Source organism: Aphelocoma coerulescens, chromosome 20 (genome assembly GCF_041296385.1).
Source record: "Aphelocoma coerulescens isolate FSJ_1873_10779 chromosome 20, UR_Acoe_1.0, whole genome shotgun sequence".
NCBI classification, from domain to species: domain Eukaryota; kingdom Metazoa; phylum Chordata; class Aves; order Passeriformes; family Corvidae; genus Aphelocoma; species Aphelocoma coerulescens.
The window spans coordinates 1,037,008-1,050,897 of NC_091033.1; the positions used below are offsets into that span (position 1 = coordinate 1,037,008).

The 13,890-nt window shown below is 53.9% G+C and overlaps 1 protein-coding gene across 11 annotated transcripts in view; it reads left to right on the forward strand.

Annotated features, from left to right (window-relative positions):
• Window positions 1-11,730: 11,730 nt before the first annotated feature.
• PHF20 (PHD finger protein 20) overlaps window positions 11,731-13,890 on the forward strand; it is a 71,782-nt gene continuing 69,622 nt past the window's right edge. For 7 of the 11 annotated variants that reach the window (XM_069034412.1, XM_069034419.1, XM_069034420.1 and 4 more), the window contains exon 1: window positions 11,731-11,835. The gene's annotated coding sequence lies outside the window, so the exon portion shown is untranslated. Of the gene's footprint in view, window positions 11,836-12,067; window positions 12,106-13,890 lie in introns of those variants that run through there. The other 4 variants (XM_069034417.1, XM_069034418.1, XM_069034415.1 and 1 more) reach the window with 3 other exon arrangements.

Consider the following 13,890-nt stretch of genomic DNA (forward strand, 5'->3'; position numbering starts at 1 on the left):
TTGTCTTTTTTGTGAATTTCTGAAGCACGATTACATCTGCCTGGGGCTGCACATGTCAGGCTGAATGTCAGTGCTCTTGAGTAAGATTTGAGAATCAGCATGAAGTAAGGAAACTATGCTCTGGGCTGGTTCTATTGTTCCTAATTCTCAGGCAGCTACCAGAGGACACTCAGTGAATCTTGGAAGAGAATGGGTTGAAACAGATAAAAAGACAATACTGCTTTACACGTATATTCTGGAGCCTTTCAGCGTCATAAAGGTATGAGAAAAGTTTATGGGCAGTTGGAGGGTAAGAGAGGGATGTTCTGCTTGTGTCCCTCCACCAGAAGTTGGGAGTGCTGCAGGTGGACTGCAGGAGGCGGCCACACAGGCATCCTCTGCATGGTCCCCTGCGCAGTCTCTGCTGATGGAGATGTGATTAATTGGGTTGTTAGGCTGACCTGATGGGGACATTTTTATGCTCAAACTGGAGCATTCTCTCATCTTTCCTCCACTGGTAGGCCAAGGAATTGCTGGGAGCAGTCTGTTGGTGCTCGAGACTGGTGCTGGTTATACAGTGTGGTGGAGCTGCGGGGCAGGTGCTCACTGTGCCACTTCAGCCACACAGAAACGAGTTCCTGCCCAGGCTCTGGCTTGTGCTGCAGGTGCTCTGGAGGTGGTCACTGTCCTGTCAGACTAGAAAAAGCTGGTGCACTTCAGACAAAGCCAGCGATGGCTGCTCTGTCAACACCAGCAGTTTAGGATCACATATCTGGCCATATCACTGGGTCTTCCCACCAGTCTGGCTGGCAGAAGGGTTGTAGGTGCCTGTAGGACAAGTGAGAGCAAAAGGAAGACCAGGAACATTGTAACCTCACACAGCCCTTTCCTGGAGGGACATCTGCAGCCCAATTTCTGAGTGCTCCCCAAAGCTTTGCTGTGAAATGAGCCGATTTTTGCCAAATCAGAAAAGCCCACAAATCAAATGCTTCAGCTCAGGCTCCAAGACTCAAGGCTCACTCCTGCAGTCACCATGGCCTGATACCTGGATCACTTTAAAAAGTGATGCCCAGAGCAGCAGCTGGGTTTGGAACAAGCTTGCGGTTTGTTCTGGGCTTCCATGAGCAGTGCAGTCGGACCCTGTGCCAGAGGGCGGCTGGGACACAACTCCTTGAGAGGAGGTACCAGCAGCTTGTCCAGGGCCTGCTGCTGGTTGTGGGAGAGTGATGTGTCCCAATGGGGCCAGCACTCCTGCAGTGCTGGGTTCTCTTGGTGGTGCTGTTGGATTTCTCGCTGGTTTGAGTCTCCTTTTCACAGAGCCTTGCGAGAGCTTTTTGCTATGTCTGCAAACAGAAATGGTAAAAGCAATTCTGATAGCTGCTGATAGACACCATGCCCTCAGGTCTGCTGTCCATGTGGCAGCTCAGCTCCTGAAGAGGTTGGGCAGATGTTAGGGATCACAGGGGGATTTTGGACCTGTCTGTAGGTTCAACTTGAGATGGAGGAAGGGCTTAGCTTTGGCAGCTGCCTGATGTTTTACAGGACAGGGCAACCACAAGGCCACCCCTCCAGGTAAAGAGGTTTCCTGCTGTCTCTCCTCACCTTGCAAATGTGAAGGGTCTCCCTGCCCTTGTCCACCAGACATACTCCATTTCTCTCTCAAACCAGAGATGCCCAGAGGTTCTGCCACCTCCTCAAAACTCCTGGGTAGCAGGAGGCCAGTTCTTAGCATAATTCTCATGTAGGTTTTTAGTCTAAATCCTTACATGGAGCTTTGCAGTAAATCAGCCCTGTGGGAAGGCAGAGACCAGAGGAAGGGGCACGCCTGCCTTGGGAGCCCTGCAGCACTGGCAGGAAGCAGAGATGGGAGGCTCCCTGTCCTGATGCTGCCCCAATACTGGTTTGATGTGGGTGTAGCACACCGCTGGCAGATTCAGCAGAACTGGCTCATGGAGACAGCACTGAGCTGGGGCTGTGCGGAGCAGGGCTCTGGCTCTGGCACACCCATGTCTGCGGGACACCCACCAACAGTAAGATGGGAAAAGCTGAATTAGCTGATGAGGTTGCTGCTTTTAGAGTTCCTGTTGTCCTACACCATTTGTCAGCCATGGTAAATGGTGGAGAGAACTGGGTGTGGGTGCAGTGGGCTGGGGAAACCAGCTCAGGCATTCATCATCCCATGATGAGGGAACAGGAAAGAGCATGGGCGCTCTGACCACATAGAGACCCTGCCAGAGTTGAGTGCTTACAGGTAGCTATGCAGGAAAGCTTTTGGGACACATGGAGTCACTCATTAGCTCAACTGCTCCTTCCAAAGCAGGGAACACCAGCTGAGGACTCTACAGGCCACAAAGATTTGAACCTTCATCTCCTGACCCAGCCTCAGCATAGAGCTTCCTCTTGTCACACCATTTAAACTATCCATTTTGTCTGAAGTGCTTAGTGTTTACTGGTGCCATAAAGGGAGCTTGTGTCTGAGGACTGGAGGACTGTGTGACTTCAGCTGTCAGGGTTGGGTGCTGGCAGAAATCAAGGCCCAAAGCCATGAAGGTATTCAGAAACTCAAGGCTGCTCTTAAAAGCTGCAGCTTCTCCCAAAGGAGAACTAGTGGGTTACATCAGCTCATCTCCGCTTGCAGACACATTTCCTCCATCCCATCTGTGCCTTGTCTGGTCTTTTTTTCAAGTCACAAGCAAGGCAGGAGACCAGGTGGGTGGTGAGGGATGTAGAGGGTGTGGAATGGAGGAGGGAGTGGGGCCCTCCCTTTTCAGTGAACCACTGGATTGCTTCAGCTGTGATGTTCGGCTTCCCTGAAACAACCTGGCCTTGGTGCCTGCTGGGGAAAACAAGGATACTGCAACTGCATACAGTCCCCAAATACTGGGCTAGGCTGTCCCCTGGTGGGTGCTACCTCCCTGTTCTCAGGGCATGTCAGCCAGACCCTATAACCCCAGGGACCAGAGAAAGGCCTGTAGAGCCTCATTTGCAAGTGGACAGCCCCATAAAGAAGGAGGAGGAAAAGAATCTACAGCCTTCCCCCTTCTCCTAGCTAAATCAGCAGGGATGTGTGGGTGCAGTGATGTAGAAGGGCCTGCTTGTTTGTGTGTCCCTCCCTGCCACTCCCTGGATGGGGCTGTGCCTGTTCTGGCCAAGAACACAGGCTGAGGGTGGACACCCTTCCCTGAGATCTGTAGTCATTTCCCAGCCTCTGGTGTGGGATGCTCTGGTCAAAAAAGAAGGGGTGAGAAACTGCCCCAAAGTAGAAAGTACCCAGATGTGGAATCCTGCTGTGATGATGGCACACTGACCTGGTGAGTCACGCAGCTCCCATCCTTGTGTGCACCTTGGGAGCAGCCTGGAGGCCAGCTAGACCTGTGGGACCTCCAGCAGCACTCTGACAAGAACAGGTACAAATGGGGTGAAGCACAGTGGGGAGAGCTGGACACAAAACTCACCCCCGGCCTGCTGCACGTTGGTGTGGAGGGTAGGGACCATGTCCAGATGAATCTGTAATCCTCCTGCCCCAGAGCAGGACACACTGCAGCAGCTGTACAGACTGCAGAGCCTCCATGGGGACTGTGTTGAGGCAGCTGAGGGCTCTGGCTGAGGTCTAGGGGCAGGAGAAGACTAAACCCTGTGGGCACAGAGCCCTCTCCTTCCCACTGCCATGCAGGCCCCAGGGTGGCCAGGGAGGGAGGAGTGGAGGGTCTCAGTCAGGGAATTGCTCCAGCCAGGCATGGAGGCTTTGGTGACTGCTCACTGGGGCTGCTCCTTGGGTGCTTTGCCCTGCCACAAGTGTGATTGTCTCTTCTGGGATGTGGGGCTGCCAGCCAGCACGGGCAGTGTCGAAAGCGGAGCTGCTGAGCTCGGGGCCAGCTCCCCAATAGCACCACTATAGCCAGACCCTTGAGGGGAAGGAGCTGAGGGACACCTCACTGGGAACTTCCTCCCTCTTTCTCAGGAATGTTGCCTAATCACAGACCTTTGCCCTTGGGCCTCTGCCTGAGCTGGGTCAGCCATTTCTGTGATGATGGGGATCCTGGCCCCTGCCCATGCACTGACTTCCTCTCCTGACCTGCCTCATCACTGTACGATTCTCCAGTGCTCATCTGGTCACTGTCACTGTGCCTGCTTTGCTCCCATTTACCACTGGCCTGTCCTGTGCTGGATAGGTGTACTACTTTGAAAACAAACCAGTGGGAGATTCCAAGTCAGAACTACAATTTAATAGGAAAATTAAAATAAATGCAGAAAACACTGGTTTAAACTGCCAGTCAGGATACAACCTGCAACCTGTTGGTCAGGGTGGTGGTAGCAGTCCGATTAATGGTGGCTGCAGTTAAAGTGATAAATGTGGTTCTGTCAAAGCAGTGATCCTGTAGAAGGGCCTGGTGTTCCTCTGAAGGTCCAGTGGTGGTTATGTAACTCCTGTCCTCTAGGAATCCAGTAGGTGAGGGCTGGCTGTGGTGTTCCAAACCCCAGATTATATCCAGGTAGGAATGCTCAGTTCCTCCCCCTGGGCGGAGCATCTCACAGTGGGATGATGTAATTCTATGAGTCGTGTGGTGAGACTGGATGGCCCATTAGCAGAAGGTTTCTCTCCAGAGGGATTTATCACGGATGTGTCATAGAAGAGATAAGGAACACTGCCCCACCTGCTTTAACAGCTTATGAAGATGATAATACAATACATGCTTTTGGTTACATCTTACAGTGTAACCTAAGACAACAGGGCAGTGCCTTGCCAGCTTGGTTCACGCTGACCTGTCCTGTCACAGCTCCTGCTGTTCCCTGATGGTGAGTCCTGTGGAGTACACAACTCTGCTCATGCTGAGCATAAGTAAAGGCTTTACAGGTGACACCTGAACTCCTTCCCAGAGAAAGCAGAGGAGGTCCAAACCCATTCTTCCACTCGCCCAACAGCAAAGCTTGCTGAACAAGACAAGAATGCTAGCTACTCCTTGCCTCCCTATCTCAAATTCCCTATAAAATTTGGTCTCAGCATGGCAAAGGCTAAAGAAGGGAAGATAGAACAGGTTACAGTAGGGAAAATGCCCAGAGACAGTATGGTCTGGTTTGAAGAAAGCATGAACAAGGCCTTGGAAATAAACTCTTTATTGCCAGCACAAGGATGTGGTCTGTGTTTGCTGTCTGGGGGCTCTTCAGCTCTCCAGTCACACACCTCGCTTACCTCGATGAGCTTTGAGCACTCTGCTCTGTGCCATGCTCTGGCCTGGGCTGGAGGGATGGGCTGTTGGGAAGACTACGGGTCCACAGAAGGGAGAGTGTCCTCAGCAGCACAGCTCTCCATTCTGCCTTGGCATGTGGATGGGTTTGCGACAGACCCTTGAAAATTCTCTTCGGGGGCTGGTGCAGGCCTAGGTTGACAGACCCGCTCTAACACTGAGTCAGCAATCTGATTTGCCGTGGTCCTTACATCCAAAGTGCTGGCTAAGGCTGTTGACTCTAGGTTCATTTTTCTTTCCAAGTTCTTCTTCACTGTTGCACAATCCTCAGGCTCCATGGTTTTGGCATACCCAGCCCCTTCTGCAGTGGCAGGCAACATTGCTTTCAGGCTCTGCTGTTCATATGCTCTGGGGAGTCCTTGTCCTGCTTCCATGGCCTGCCTTGGAAGTGTCTGGAATGGCCGCAGTTGTCTGTTGGAGATATTTCCCCCAGGAAGCTCCAGGATTTCAGCGTACTCAAAGCTAGTGTCTTGCTCAAACTGAGGAGTTACAAAGGATTCCAAGGTGTAGTGAACACTCTCAATAACTTCTCTGGTGAGTGTGTCAAGGGAAGTCTGTGAAAGCACTCTCTCTGCAGTGGCTGTTTCAGTGTCCTTGGATTTGTCTGCTTGGGTGGTGCTTCCAGCAATAGGCAGCTCCTTCCACCTGGCTGCCACCCCTGGCTCAGAAGCTTTGGGTGTGCTGGATGCCAGATGGTCCCCCAAGATCTCCAACACTGTTGCTACAAGCTCTTTTGCCATCACTTCCATTTTCCAACTGTGATCTAGAGAAGCATCCAAAAGTTGTACTCTCATGCTGCTGCTTGAAAGTCTTCCTCTGATTTCCCTCTGTAAAAAGCTGACATGCTGATTCCCAGAAAACTTCAGCCTGTCCAACACTCTGTGCACCACAATGTAAGCCAGCTCTTCAAGCTTCTTGGCTTCTGCTGCAGTTGGTTGCACAAACACAGCATTCAACAAGCCATTGACAATGCCATCTGGCTTCCTCTGGGAGTCAGCAGCAGTTTTGACCCTACCGGGCAGTTTGGCATCCTCCCAGCCCAACTTACCTCTGGAGTAAGTTTGGCCCTCATCCAAAGCTGCTCTCCCTTTTCTGTATCCCCCTGATTTTTTGCTCTTGGGTGGGGGTAGGCTAGAAGATTTTTGAGGCTGCAGCCGCCATTTTCCCCAGCAGGTGGTAGTTCCTGGCAGTTTGGGGCCATCCTTTAATTTGGCCAGGGGTGACAGAAGCCCTTCCTGAAAGGTGACACCAGGCTGTGGCTCATGTTGTCTGGACAACCTGCTTCAGCCAGGCCACGAGGGCAGGAGAGAAGGGCTTCCCTCAGCCCTGTGCGTGCCTGCACATGGCCCTGCTGCCCGTGCCCAGCCCAGCACCCTGTGCTGGCTCAGCTCCCAGCCACTGAGTCCTTTCCCCACCACTGCGCCCGGCCCAGCACAGCCCTCCTCTCTTCTGCACTGACCGCGTCCCCCTCAAGGAACGCCCCAGCCCTGGGCACCGCCATCCCGTGCCCCTGAACACCCCGCTTTGCCCACCTCTTGCTGCCCCAAGATCTGTTCTGCCTCCAGCTTGAGCCTGGTCAGGTACTGCCTGTACTCGTTGAAGTCCTTCACAGTGCAAACTACCTGTGGAGGGACGAGGGCAGAATCCCCCAAGCACTGTCAAGCCATGCAGATGGCCATCCCCAAAACAGCCCGACCCCAGCAGGAGGGGAGCTGCCCCCAAGCCCTCCCCCCTGCCCCGATGTCAGGGCCCCTGATGTCCCCCCAGCCAGGGCTGACTGGGGCTCCTTGCCCTGGCTCCAGGCCTCGCCCCGGCTGCCTCCTCCTCATGCAGGGAGTGTGGGACAGCCTGAGAAGGGCAAGACTGGGACTTGCCAGGGGGATGTTGGTGCTGCTTCTGCTCTCAGGGACACCAGCACAGAGCCCTGCCCTCTGGCAGCAGCAGGCAGCTGCAGCAAGGGCTGTGTGAGCCCCGCTTGAAGAGGGCTGTTCTTGATTGGCCTGATATCCAAACCTACCTTGTTGTCACAGGTGATAGCACCCTGTTTCTTCAGCATCTGCAGGATGTCCTTGCGCTTGTGGTAGTCCCGAAGGCTGGGGTCATGCAGGCAGTTGTATTTCAGGCTGAATTGGTGCAAGTAGGGATCGTCCAGATTGAAATAAGGATATGGAGGGGGGAGCTGTAAGAGAGAGTTTCCAGAGTATGAAATAGACAGGAGAGAGCAGCAAAGAGGTACACATGGTACTTGTGAAAAGGTGAAGGTCTTCTCCATCCTTCTGTAGGCACAGAGACCTGCACAGAGTACAGGGCTGGGCTGGGCCAGGTTGGGCTGTGATGGGTTAGGGAGAGAAGACAAAACCCACCAGCAAATAGGTATCTTAGGCCACCAGGAAGAACTGCAGACCCATCCACAAATGAACCTTCAAAGGCTCAAATGCAGCCAGTGTAGAATGGATGAAACCAGTCTCCTTGGGTTAAGCAGGCCCAAGGGCTGTGTTGGCTGCCTTTGCCTACAGAAAGACTCTACCTTGGGGAGGTGCAGTGCAAGCTGGACAACAACAGTGCATGTATTCCCCAAGCAGAGAAGCCCAAGCTATTCCTAGGGTGCCAAGAAGGCAAGCAGGAGAAGATTGGAATCTCCCTCAAAGGTGCTCCAGGGCCTGTCTTGACACTCTGGGATGAGCTGCATTGCCCTAGCACCCAGACACACAGAGCTGCCTGCTGCAGGCAGGGGCTCAGCCTCACACATGCACAGTGCCAGAAACCAGTGCCAAGATGGACAAGTGCTTTTTCCTCTGTATTCCAGGTAGCCTGGAGCTTCCCTTGCCCACCCCTGTCCAATTGAAGGGCTGCAGCTCCTTCTATAGAGCAGGTGGCCACAAGAACATCTCTGCATGATGGGACTCTTTGAAAGGGGAGAGATATTCTACCCTTCTACTCCCTCTACCTTTTCACCCAGCTTTCCCCTGAAGAAGACAGGCTTGGATCCAGGTGCCACAGGGATCTTGACTGCGAGTGGGAGGTTCAGCACTTCAGGGTCCATTTTCTTGGTATCTCTTTCTCCCGGGTGTGGTCTTCCAGGGCTGAGATGGAAAGACACAGACACCCAGGTGTTGCTCAATAAGCCTCCTGCACAGCAGTCCTGAGGCCCTAGAGCATCACCCTGTGTCCCAGGCTACCCAGCAGAGCCCTCTCTGTTGGCCCACTGCTCTCCTCCCCCCTAATTCCCAGTGCACTCAGCAGTGCCTCTGCCTTATGGCAGGACACCAGCAGTGAGATGGAGCTCCACAGCTCCTTCCAAGACCTCTCATGGTATTGTGATCCCACACTGACTCTTGCTCCAACCGAGACACAACAGCTGGTCTCCTGGCTAAATATAGCCATGGGGCATTGTTGCATCATGGTGATGTCACATCACTGCATTGTCACATCACTGCGCTGGCACTGCATCACACAGAAACTGCCCACCACACCCGGGGGGGAGGGGTGACCTCCTGGAGGCCCCTTTGGACAGCCCTGTGGGCCACCCCCTCCATGGGACCTGGCTGTGAGAGCTCCTGTTCACAGGCCCCTTCCCTCCTCCCCTGTCCTGTCCTTCTGTGAGGCAAAGTGCCCTTGACAGCAGGAAGGAATGGAAGGAATTGCCACACCAAAGATGCCCAGTTTGGGTTCTGCTTTTCCCCCTTTCCCTTTTTAGACCTTCTTCCCTGTCATGGCCAAGCAGCCACAACTGGGGAAATTGCAGCAAACTGGATATTTGGCCCATCCCTGGCAATATCTAATTCCTGATTCACGTCTTGAGAAACAGTAGAGAATCACAGGCTGAGGGAAAGCCCTCTCCTCCCCTTTCCTCAGGCTCCCCTTCAGCCCAGGCACCTTTCTGCCACCTTCTCAGTCTCCCCTGACCTGGTTTCTGCTGTTCCCCATCTGCTGTCACTTCCTACCCCTTCTTGGCTGCATTTGGTGAGGTCTCCGGTGCCCGTTCCTCCAGCCCGTCTGGTTCCTTGGGGCAGCTTTTGCACTGCAGAGTCCTGCCAGCCTCGCTCCTTGCACAAAGGCAAGAGACAGGCAGAGCAATCTGTTGGAGGTGCAGTAATTACCACAGGTCTCTTGGGAAACAGCGAGGGGCACAGCCCAAGGATGGTGTCCTCTCCTCACAACGCCGTTTCTGGCACACGCTCCAGCTGCAGCTCTTCTCCAGCTCGCCAGGCGGAGGAGCAGCATCGGCTGCGCCCCAGCTTCCCTGTGCCACATGTCCTGCCCAGCCACAAGGGCTGTGAGCCCTGCACCACATTCAACTGGCATGGACTGTGATATTCCCAGCATGGTGACATCCCTGCAGGGAAATCCACTGAAGTTCACAGCACAGAACTGTAGCAGCTCAGCAAGGGCAAGAGGAAGGAGGTCTCTGCCCAAAATCTTGGCAGGGTCTGATGAGCAGAGAGGATAAGAGGAAAGCAGTGCTGCCTGCCTCCGTTCTCACCAGTGTGGGCTCCTTCCTGGGCTGCAAAGCTTAGTTTGTCCAAATTTACTACTTTCTTTGATGTGTGGGGAAACACTGGGCCTGAACTGATCCAGCTGATCCAAGCAGGGCCTGTCTGTGACCCGCATCAGAACAAGCAGAGACCAGCCAGGTATCTGTGGCGGAGCACCGTTCCTGTTCCCTGGGAAGGGCTGCCGCTCTGTGGCCAGCCAGAACAGGCAAGTATGGCAAATGTCGGAGCATTCCTGATCATTTTAACCATGGACACTTACACCAGATAGAGAAGCTGGACCCCTGTACAGCGAACAAGGAGAAATGTCACAAACTGGCACAGACACAACCCTGAACTGCCAAAAGCCATGTGCTCTCAGAGGGAACAGCAAAGCAAAGGATTCCAGGAGGCTCTAGGAAGACCCGTTTCGGAGGAGAAGGAAGTGGTTCTCACGGCAGGTGTGCTAAGAGTCTGTAGTTTTTTTCAAGTGATGAAACTCCAGAATGAAATACAGTGCTGTCAAAAAACCCATTACACAAACACTATGCTGATATTTTGGTAAAATAAAATAAATTTCTATTTCTCTCAAAACGTTAGAGTTATTTTCCAACTGCTTTCTATTTTAATTCTTTCAGCAATTTTTTTTCTCTTCTAGAAACCTGTGATATTAAGACCCCTTGTGAGATCTCAAGGTAGAATATAAATCCAAACTCAAAACTGTATTTTCAACGCTTTCTTTTTTCCCTGTTGCAGTATTATTAGCAGGCCACTCTGCTACCACAGATTCCCAGCACACAGTTCACAGGCTCAGTCAGAAAAGCACTAGCACATACTGCTGTACAGTGATGGGGACAGTCTGCTCTAAACCATCCTTTGTGCTCTCTGGGTCCTGCAATGCTTGTGGCAGTGGGCTGAGGCTGATGTCAAAGAACCAGCCAGATTTCTGCAGCAACAGCAGTTCTTGCAGCTGGAGGAGAAGGAAGACAGAAGGGAAAAGCACTTGGGCCATGTTGTGTCTTCCTCGAAAGCCCAACAGCACCTGCAGCCCTGGCACTATGTTTGTGGACGCCTTGGCCACAGCAGTTACTCTTTCAATCATGAAACCTGACAGGCAGCAATCCTCTGCTGGTCTGTGGCCTCTGAGCCAGGATTATCCCAGGAAACCTACCTGCACCAGGGAGAATTTATCCACCCACAGTCACACACACTGTAATATTTGACATTAAGAATTCCAACGTGCATAGATTTTTGCTCTTCTGTGGCAATCTAGTTTGGGCTTTAATCTAGCATAAGACTACCAAAAAAAAAAAAGAAAATAAAATGAATTTGCCCCTGAACAGCTCTGTTATCCACAGCAGAGCCCGCAGTCCCTCTGGCTGCACCAGAGGGTGAACAGGGCTCAGGGACAGCGACGATCCCCTCGGATGGGCACTGCTCAGGCTCACCCGATCCCGGGCACATGGGACACCAGTAGAAGGGACCGAGCCCAGCCGGCGGTGGCTGCGACAGTCAGGGACGGGTGTGCGGACGAACGCCCGCATCCTGGCATCCGCCTCACGGGGGGCTCAAGGGGTCAGGCCGCCAACTCTCCCCTGTATTTCAGCCCTGTGCCACCCCCGCGCTCACACTCCCCGCAGGGCACTGTGGCTGTGCTGTGGGCGGAGCTCCCCCGCTCCGAGACCACCGCCCGCTCCCCCCGCCCCGGCAGCACGGCTCGGCACGGCACGGCCCGGCCCGGCACGGCACGGCACGGCACGGCACGGCCCGGCCCGGCCCGGCCCGGCACGGCCCGGCACGGCACGGCACGGCACGGCACGGCCCGGCCCGGCCCGGCCCGGCCCGGCCCGGCCCGGCCCGGCCCGGCCCGGCCCGGCCCGGCCCGGCCCGGCACGGCCCGGCGGGGCCGCTCCCCGGGGGTCCCTCGCCAGGGCCGCCCCTTCGCCCCCGCGTCGGCCCCGCCCCCTGCGCGCGCCCTCCGGCCGGAGCGGGCGGGGCTCCTGCGGCCCCCGCCCCCCCGGCGGCGCCGCATCGCGGCGGCCATTTTGTGCGGCTGCGGTCGGTGCGTGGGGTTCGGCGCGCCGCGGGCCCGGGCGGGGCGGCTCCGTTCTAACCCTTTTTCCCGTACAGATCCCTCGGTAAGAGCGCGGCGGCGCCCGGGCAGGCCGGGTCGCCTGCCCAGCCCCGCGCTGCGGGCCCGCGGCGCGGCCGGGAGAGGCGGGGAGGGAGGCCGGGCGGGCGCGTCCCCGCGCACAAAGGGCCGGGCCGGGCCGGGCGGCGCCTCCCGCCTGCGGCCCCGGGGCGCCGAGCGGGGCCGCTCCCGCCCCGCTGAGGCCCGCGGCTCGGGCAGCCCCGGCCGCTCCCCCGACCCTGGCTCCCTCTCGCCGCCCGCTCGCGGCGGCCCGCAGGTGAGTCTGTGCGGGCCGAGCGCAGGCGCTGCGGGCCCGTCCGGTGGGGGCGGCCGAGTGACCTTGCGGCGGCACCGGGGCCCGAGCCGGGGATTTGATGGGTCCGGAGCGGCGCCGGGTGGGCGGGATGCTGCGGGAACGGGAGTTGCGGAGCCCCGGCGGGTTTGGTCCCGGGGGTGCTCGGCGAGGCGGCTGCACCTCAGCCGGTCCGGGGGAGTGCGGAACCCGCGCGGAGTAGGTACCTGCCCTGCCAGATGTTTAGCACGGCAGGGGGAGGCTTCCGTCACTTTTCTGTCCAATTAAATCTGGAGCATTTCTTTATCGCGCTGCATTCTGTCCCTGTAAACCGTTTTAAAAGAAGGGAGATTACGGTGGACCTTTGCATTGACCCCAAAGCTGCCTCTTGTACCTGTGTAATGCGTACGGTTGGGAGGCACCGTGGTGTTCTTCGTGACAGGTCTGTGTTCAGATACGGTTTATTGCAGTAAAGTGGATTTTTGTACCAGTTGGTAATCCGTAGCCATTCCAGGGCTTGCTTAATTGAAATAGGTACAGTTTCGGGAAACAGTTTTGTCTCCTTTACTTACTGAAAATCTGAGTACCAGAGATGTTTCTGTGATCCCAGGCTATTGTTTCTAGCCTAAATGCTTGAAAACAAATCAGGAAGGATATCTGAAAGTTGATGAGTCCAAGTTGAATAAAATAAATGTCACTTGACTACAGAATTTTTGTGCTGTATGCAGTAGGAGAATTAAACAAATTGTTAAAGCAATGTTGATGACTTGAATTAACCTTTTGTAAGTATCTGTACAGCAGCTTGTAATTGAGCATCTCTGTAACAAGTGCTTTTGGCCTGGCTTCATTTAATTTTCTGTAATGAGTAAGGATCCTTTCGCAGAACCAGTTCCCAAAAGAAAAAGTCAAATGAGAAGACTTAAGCAAAGATCAGTCATAGTATAATTCTCTCTTTTAATTTTTGTGTGACTTCTAATAGTTTCATAGTAGTAAATAAAGGTGGCTTAGATGAATGCATGTTGTTTGACCTAAGTCAGCTTGTGGAAGAGTTCAGTAGTTTACGCTCTTGCTGATAACTTTGTGGATGTCTCCTCAGTGGAAATAAAATTTTACTTGAGCAGGCTGAGGGTAAAATCTGTTTCCCTGTAATTTTAAGGTCAAGTTGGGAATGAGGCTAGGGCAGTAATTGCTCATAACGGTACTGCCTTGACTGAAACATAAGAAGCATGTAATTAATTCTTAGCTTTAATTGGCTAAGCTCTCTGTAGCACTTTCTTTTGCTCTTGTATTTCCTGAATTACCTGGGCAATGGTGTTGACTTAAATTCTCCCTCTTGGCCAGGAACGGAGAGTGCAACCCCTAATTTAATGGTAGGGATAGAAATAATAGAAAGAAATTCTTTGTAACTGCATATTTTGTTTGTAACTGCATATTTTGTTTATAACTGCATCTGTAGAAGATAGGTATAGTCTGTAGCTGTAATTTGTCAGACTGACAGGCTGACACTGGCTGTCCTACCTGTGTGACCCTGTCCTGTACACATGTGAGCACTTGCACTGTGAACTGAGCTAAAGAATGTACATGGGACAGGGGAAGGATTTATTGCTCAGCTCTACAAGTGGTCGTTGTCAGTATTTAAACTGTGCTCTTGATGGTTGTCTAGTTGCATGGATACAGTGTGTTTTTTTAAATCTTAAGAAAAAAGAACAGTTGCATATCCTTTGGACTGGTGCATCATATTGAGAAGTCTTGTGAAGTGCTTATGAGTTC